This window comes from Pan paniscus, chromosome 4 (assembly GCF_029289425.2).
Source record: "Pan paniscus chromosome 4, NHGRI_mPanPan1-v2.0_pri, whole genome shotgun sequence".
Classification (NCBI taxonomy): Eukaryota; Metazoa; Chordata; class Mammalia; order Primates; family Hominidae; genus Pan; species Pan paniscus.
This window is the reverse complement of record NC_073253.2, coordinates 84,453,567-84,461,640: the sequence shown is the minus strand read 5'-3', so window position 1 is coordinate 84,461,640 and position 8,074 is coordinate 84,453,567. Positions and strand designations below refer to the sequence as shown.

Below are 8,074 nucleotides of genomic sequence, written 5' to 3'. Positions count from 1 at the left end.
TTTAAAAAGCAAATCGAATAGAAAAGCAAAGGAATTTAGTTCAGCTATACAGGATAGTTTGGACTTTGACTTACATTACATTTTGCTTTCTTTCTGAAAGTTTCTGCTTACCGAAAATACAGGAAGTGTTACTTTACAAAATAAGGAGTCTGTGTGTCAGAATTCTTTATATGACTTTGATTATGTTTTAAAATTTATACCATCCTTTTGACTTTCCCTTTCTGTTCTGTCATGGGGATTAGTGGGAGTTGGGGAAGGAATATGTTTGGTAAGCTCTGTCGCTTATACTGGAAGTAGGTTTCTTATATTTTTGATATAGTAACAAATCAATCAATCAATAACATTTTGAAACTTAGTGGATTCTCAGCTGCAAAATTTAAGTGAAATGCAACCAGTCTAGGGTATTTGGGGATTTGCTGGTATATAGGTTTATATGAAGGAGAAGGGCCCCTGTGACTAGTGAAAAGTAGAGCTTATAGAGGCAATACCACAAATTTCACCAGGAAAGGTAATCCCTTTCAATCAAACCCTTGGTTTATCACTTCAGAACTGATTGGTTACAGTGGGGTATGGCCTGGTGGAATGCTAAAATTCAGTTTGTTGAGTCTAGCAAAAACAATTCAAAATGTATTATCATTTAGTTTTCTGCGGTCTGACCAGTTTTCCTAGAAACAATTGTTTTGATTCTTTTTTTGTTTTGTTTTGTTTTTTTGTTGAGATGGAGTTTCGCTCTGTCACCCAGGCTGGAGTGCAGTGACGTGATCTCCGCTCACTGCAAGCTCTGCCTCCCGGGTTCATGCCATTCTCCTGCCTCAGTGTTTTGATTCTTTTGTCTGTGGTCCTGACTGTTAGCTACTTTACACCCTTAGGCTCAAGCCTGTCCAGAGGGTAAAACTTAATTAATATATTTTTTTTGTATCACTGTTTTATTGATGGTTAATATTCAGTGCCCAGAACAGTGCATACCATATTGTACATATAATGTAGTTGTTTATTAAATGCAAGGATAAATGTCAAAACTTTGTTAGCATCTTGCATACACTTGGGCTCATCTGAGGGCTTTTAGTTATCACTGGCTTGGCAATGAAGCAAAGCAGTAGGTTAGAGAATTTATCCCAGAGTTCAGTTGCATGGTTTTCTTTTTCATATCCACTATTTATTAGCTATGCAAATTTGGGAGGTACTTTTAAATTTGTGTGTCTTGATTTTATCTTCTATAACATAGAAATATTATTTTTTGGGTTCATTGTTAATATTAAATTGTGAAGTGTCTAATATATGCCGTGCAATCAAAGTTAGCTATTGAAAAATTAAGGTGTATAAAGGATATGCTATAATAACAAAACAGCTGCCACAGCTGGAACAACATAAAACCTTTCTCGGAAGAAAGAACATTAATTCAGTGAACATCTACATATGAGAAGGCAAGGCACAGAGTAATGAAGCACTGACTTTTATTTGGATTCTGACACTTCTGTTTTGGCCCTAGCACTGCCCTTTACTACCATACCACAGAGGTACTGGCTGTACAATTTAACCTTTTTGAGTTTCAGTTTTCTCCTCTATATGTAACAGATAATAATGCACGCTAAGTTTTAGATATTGTGTAGATAAGATAATTGTCTCTCATATTTCTCAAATCTGCATTATCATTCCACTCTCTTGCAATTTGCACAATTGGATTAATTAAATGGTTTCTCAACTGGTGAGGTCACCTGCAAGTAGGTCCCTCTTACTCTCTCTGAAGCTAAATAAATAGTTTTTATAATTTTTATCAAAACATAGACAATTTATGTTCTTTGAAGAGAGAAAGGCTGGGCAGGGCAAGGCCAGCGGTCGGAGGGGAGGCGGGCGCGAGGGCGGGGAGCGGCGCGGAAGCCGGGCCACCTAAAGGAGCGGGCGGCTCAACAGGGGCGGCTCTTTCCTGGGTGGGGTTTGTGAAGTTGTGGCCCGTTAGCAGGAAGCCTAACAGTCGCCCCGACGCTAGTGAGGGACCCAATCTGAGTCCCCGGCCAGCCGAATCCCAGCCGTGTGTACTGCATGCTCAGCACTGCCCGACAGTCCTAGCTAAACTTCGCTAACTCCGCTGCCTTTGCCGCCACCATGCCCAAAACGATCAGTGTGCGTGTGACCACCATGGATGCAGAGCTGGAGTTTACCATCCAGCCCAACACCACCGGGAAGCAGCTATTTGACCAGGTGGTGAAAACTGTTGGCTTGAGGGAAGTTTGTTTCTTTGGTCTGCAGTACCAGGACACCAAAGGTTTCTCCACCTGGCTGAAACTCAATTAAGAAGGTGACTGCCCAGGAAGTGCGGAAGGAAAGCCCCCTGCTCTTTAAGTTCAGTGCCAAGTTCTACCCTGAGGATGTGTCCGAGGAATTGATTCAGGACACCATTCAGCGTCTGTTCTTTCTGCAAGTGAAAGAGGGCATTCTCAATGATGATATTTACTGCTGGCCTGAAACTGCTGTGCTGCTGGCCTCCCATGCTGTCCAGTCTAAGTATGGGAACTTCAGTAAGGAGGTGCATAAGTCTGGCTACCTGGCCGGAGACGAGTTGCTCCCACAGAGAGTCCTGGAAAAGCACAAACTCAGCAAGGACCAGTGGGAGGAGCGGATCCAGGTGTGGCATGAGGAACACCGTGGCATGCTCAGGGAGGATGCTGTCCTGGAATATCTGAAGATTGCTCAAGATCTGGAGATGTATGGTGTAAACTACTTCAGCATCAAGAAAAAGAAAGGCTCAGAGCTGTGGCTGGGGGTGGATGCACTGGGTCTCAACATCTATGAGCAGCATGACAGACTAACTCCCAAGATAGGCTTTCCTTGGAGTGAAATCAGGAGCATTTCTTTCAATGATAAGAAATTTGTCATCAAGCCCATTGACAAAAAAGCCCCGGACTTTGTCTTCTATGCTCCCTGGCTGCGGATTAACAAGCGGATCTTGGCCTTGTGCATGGGGAACCATGAACTATACATGCGCAGTCGCAAGCCTGACACCATTGAGGTGCAGCAGATGAAGGCACAGGCCCGGGAGGAGAAGCACCAGAAGCAGATGGAGCGTGCTATGCTGGAAAATGAGAAGAAGAAGCGTGAAATGGCAGAAAAGGAGAAAGAGAAGATTGAACGGGAGAAGGAGCTGATGGAGAGGCTGAAGCAGATCGAGGAACAGACTAAGAAGGCTCAGCAAGAACTGGAAGAACAGACCCGTAGGGCTCTGGAACTTGGGAAGGAACGGAAGCATGCCCAGAGTGAGGCTGAAAAGCTGGCCAAGGAGCTTCAAGAAGCTGAAGAGGCCAAGGAAGTCTTCTGCAGGCCTCCCGGGACCAGAAAAAGACTCAGGAATAGCTGGCCTTGGAAATGGCAGAGCTGACAGCTCAAATCTCTCAGCTGGAACTGGCCTGACAGAAGAAAGAGAGTGAGGCTATGGAGTCGCAGCAGAAGGCCCAGATGGTACAGGAAGACTTGGAGAAGACCCGTGCTGAGCTGAAGACTGCCATGAGTACATCTCATGTGGCAGAGCCTGCTGAGAATGAGCAGGATGAGCAGGATGAGAATGGGGCAGAGGCTAGTGCTGACCTACGGGCTGATGCTATGGCCAAGGACCGCAGTGAGGAGGAATGTACCACTGAGGCAGAGAAGAATGAGCGTGTGCAGAAGCACCTGAAGGCCCTCACTTCGGAGCTGGCCAGTGCCCGAGATGAGTCCAAGAAGACTGCCAATGACATGATCCATGCTGAGAACATGTGACTGGGCCGAGATAAATACAAGACCCTGCGCCAGATCGTCAGGGCAGCAACAAGCAGCACATTGACGAATTTGAGTCCAAGTAATGGGCACCCAGCCTCTAGGGACCGCTCCTCCCTTTTTCCTTGTCCCACACTCTTACACCTAACTCACCTAACTCATACTGTGCTGGAGTCACTAACTAGAGCAGCCCTGGAGTCATGCCAAGCATTTAGTGTAGCCATGGGACCAGCCCTAGACCCTTAGCCCCCACCCACTTCCCTGGGCAAATGAATGGCTCACTATGGTGCCAATGGAACCTCCTTTCTCATCTCTGTTCCATTTAATCTGTGTTGCTAGAATATTCCACTTCTCCAGCCCAGAGGTACTTTCCATTTGATTTTGCAAATACCCTTACACTTACTGTTGTCCTATGGGAGTCAAGTGTGGAGTAGGTTGGAAGCTAGCTCCCCTCCCCTCCCCTACCACTGCCTTCTTCTTCAGGGTCCTGAGATTTACAGGGTTGGAGTGTTTTGCGGTTTAGGGAATGAGACAGGACCTTGGATATCTGCTCCAGGCTGTCAATTAACCTAAAATTTGTCCTCCCGGTGCCCATCCCGTTTATAGTTATTTAGGCTTTGTAATGACTGGGGGATAGAAAGATGTTCAGTCATTTTTATTTCTACCTCCCAGATTGGACCTGTTACAAACTCAGCCTCAATAAGCCTTGTCGTTGACTTTAGGGACTCAATTTCTCCCCAGGGTGGATGGGGGAAACCGTGCCTTCAAGAGGCTTCACCAAATGTACTAGAAGGCCATTGGCCATTCTATTCTGGCAAGGCTGAGTAGAAGATCCTACCCCAATTCCTTACAGGAGTATAGGCCTGTCTAAAGTGAGCTCCATGGGCAGAGCTACCCCTTATTATTCCGGACCTGCAGTCACTTCGTGGGATCTGCCCCTCCCTACCTCAACACCCAAATCCTTTCCAGCTATAACAGTAGGGATGAGTACCCAAAAGCTCAGCCAGCCCCATCAGGATTCTTGTGAAAAGAGAGGATATGTTCACACCCAGCTTCAGGATTTTCCCTGCCAGGGGTTTTAGGTCTCTTCCTCTCTCAGAGCTACTTGGGCTATAGCTCCTGCTCCACAGCCATCCCGGCCTTGGCATCTAGAGCTTGATGCCTGTAGGCTTAACTATGGAGTGAGTGCAAGAAGCTGAGTATGGTGAGAGAAGCCTGTGCCCTGATCCCAGTTTACTCAACCCTGTCACATGACCAAAATCCCCTTCTCATCACTCCCCTCCAAAGTGGTGACTGGGCCCTACCTCTGTTTGACAAACTTCTAACCCAGGTCTTGACACCAGCTGTTCTGTCCCTTGGAGCTGTAAACCAGAGAGCTGCGGGTAATTCTAGCCTAGTCCCTTCCACACCCCCACGCCTTGCTTTCAACCCAGGAGCCTCCACCTCCTTCTCTGTCTCATGTGTGCTCTTATTCTTTCTACAGTGTTATGTATTCTACTGATACCTAAATATTGATTTCTGTCTTCCTTGCTAATGCACCATTAGAAGATATTAGTCTTGGGGCAGGATCATTTTGGCCTCATTCCTTTACCACTCCCACACCTGGAAAGCATATACTATATTACAAAATGACATTTTGCCAAAAATATTAATATAAGAAGCTTTCATATTAGCGATGTCATCTGTCACTATAGGTCATACAATCCATTCTTAAAGTACTTGTTGTTTGTTTTTATTATTCCTGTTTGTCTTCTCCCCAGGGTTCAGCCCTCAAGGGGCCACCCTGTCCCACCATAAAGTGCCTCTAGCTTAGAACCTCCCTCAATTCCCCGTCCACCACCCCCACTCTGTGCCTGACCTTGAGGAGTCTTGTGTGCATTGCTGTGAATTATATTGGCACTCACTTGGTGATATGCCCTATATTGGCTAAATTCAAACTTGGAATTGTGGGGCAATCTATTAATAGCTGCCTTAAAGTCAGTAACTTACCCTTAGGGAGGCTGGGGAGAAAGGTTAAATTTTTTATTCAGGGTTTTTTTGTGTACTTTTTGGGGTTTTTAAAAATTGTTTTTGGAGGGGTTTATGCTCAATCCATGTTCTATTTCAGTACCAGTAAAATTTAGGAAGACAAAAAAAAAGAAAAGAGAAAAAGAGAAAAGTGAAATGCTGAGGAAAAAAGGAAGGAAGGAAGGAGGAAAGGAAAGAAATGCCTGTGATCCCATTACACATGTATAACAATAATGTCTTATATGACATTAGTGGAATTTTATCATGTATGCAGTCTTTCTATGGTCATTTTTAAATATTGGTGGAATTAATTATCTTATGCCCACAATCCTCAAACATAGATAACTGATTTTTACATCTTGTTTTGCATTTTTATATTCACTTATCCATGCTTCTATATTTACTTTATATTTATAGTGAATAAGATGTTGGCACATTTCTAGAATTACTGGCTTATATTTTTATGTTTTTTAAATCGTTATGATTAAGTGTGAGTTATTTGATAGTTTTAAGTTTATACATGGTATTTTTATGTTGGAAGTGCTGGATTCAAACAAGATGAATTAGGAAACTATATATTTTATGGGGGAAGACCACCAAAATAACTTCAGTAATTATAAAATTGTAGCTTCCTGAAAATTTAGTGAGTTGTTGGCTATGGAGCTACCTGGACTGGTACATTTAAATGTACGTTTTTAATTACTTTTTCTTTGGTCAATTCTGTACTTATAGATCTATTAAACTTGTATGGTTTTCTTGAGTCAATTTAAATTTTGACAGAGATTCAGCTATTTCCTCTGGATTTTAAAAATTGTTATAGATAATTTTTAATATTTTCCATATCTATGATTATATCTGTTTTCTTGCTTCAAAATATTTTTGGAGGGGTCATATTTTATAAATCTCTACATTTTGTTTTCAATTTTACTGATTTCATATTTTATCTCTATTACGCTTTTCTTACTCCATTTTTATATTGCTTTATTTTTCTAGTTTAAGGTGACAACAAATCCAGTTTTTTGTTTGTTTGATTAGTAAAAAATATTCTTACGACTCTACCTTTTTACCTTTGAGTAGAGCTTTAATTTTGTCTTTTTGGACCAAGGTGCTTGTTTTTACTGAAGAAGAAACACAATAATTGTGGATGATCTTAATTTGAATGTGTAACCAAAACTGACAACATTTTTTCCTATGATCTGAGTTAACTAGTTTACAAACTTTCTTCTCAATACAGATCAACAGCAATGAAATTGTCTTCCTCCTTCTTTTCAAATTTTGCTTCACTATTTATTTGTCAGAGAAAATGAATAAACAGAATCAAGATAACACCCTCAGCTCTCACCACCAAATCTTTTCCCAAAACTGCACCTTGAGCTCATATACTTTGTTTAAATCTTGTTAAAATGTATGAACAGTGTGTGCTCCTTACTTTACTGGACTATATGTCTTCATTCTGTTCCTGCACCATCATTAATGCACCACCATTTTTCCACTCCCTGAGAGATCATTCACATCATCATGCAATCATGATGAACTAACTGCAATTAGAATAATGCTTGCCCTTAACCCCACAATTCCTTCACACTCTTCTTGAGTCTTCTTTATAGCAAAACCCCTAAGTAGCCCTCTATCCTGGCTGTTTCTACTTTCTCACATTCCACTCTCTAAAATACTATAATTAGGATTTTATCCTAGCATACTATTAATCCACCGTTGTTAAAATTACAACATTCATTCTGCCAAATCCAGTAGTCAATTCCCAAACTTCCTCTAAATTTTAATTTTCAATACAATCTCCGTCTTGTCTCTTGTCTTAATTTGTGTTTCTTCCCCTTTTGCTTGGTTCCTGTTTCTAAAATGTGCTATGATTCAGCTTTGGCTCTTTTTCTTCCTATCTGACTGTAGTAATGATTTCTGTTCTTCACTATACATTAGAAAAATCTGAATAGGGCTCAGGAATGGGTATTTTTAAAGAGGTTTACTTTTGTTGACAGGATTGAGATTCACTATCTTCCAAGAATCCTCACTATCTTCCAAGAATTCTCTAAGTGATTTTGTCCAAGTGTTGGTGATAGATATTGTATTTTGAATAGCTAAAAAATGGAAAAAAGTGGGATTAAAGTAAGACCAACGTTCCTATGATTACAGAGTTAAATAAACACCAGGAATGTGTTTTATAGAAATGTGCAAAATGGGGTTATAATAATGACATACTTAAATTTTAAAAAACAATCTCCCGCAGTGCCAAAGTCCCTGTAATTACTTGTGTGAAATTTATCTGTGTGAGGCATCTAATAGCTAAGAAGATATAATTATAAAT

The 8,074-nt window shown here is 41.6% G+C and overlaps 1 pseudogene; it reads left to right on the top strand.

Annotated features, from left to right (window-relative positions):
* Window positions 1-1,869: 1,869 nt before the first annotated feature.
* On the top strand, window positions 1,870-3,803 carry LOC100992709 (moesin-like; annotated as a pseudogene).
* Window positions 3,804-8,074: the final 4,271 nt, after the last annotated feature.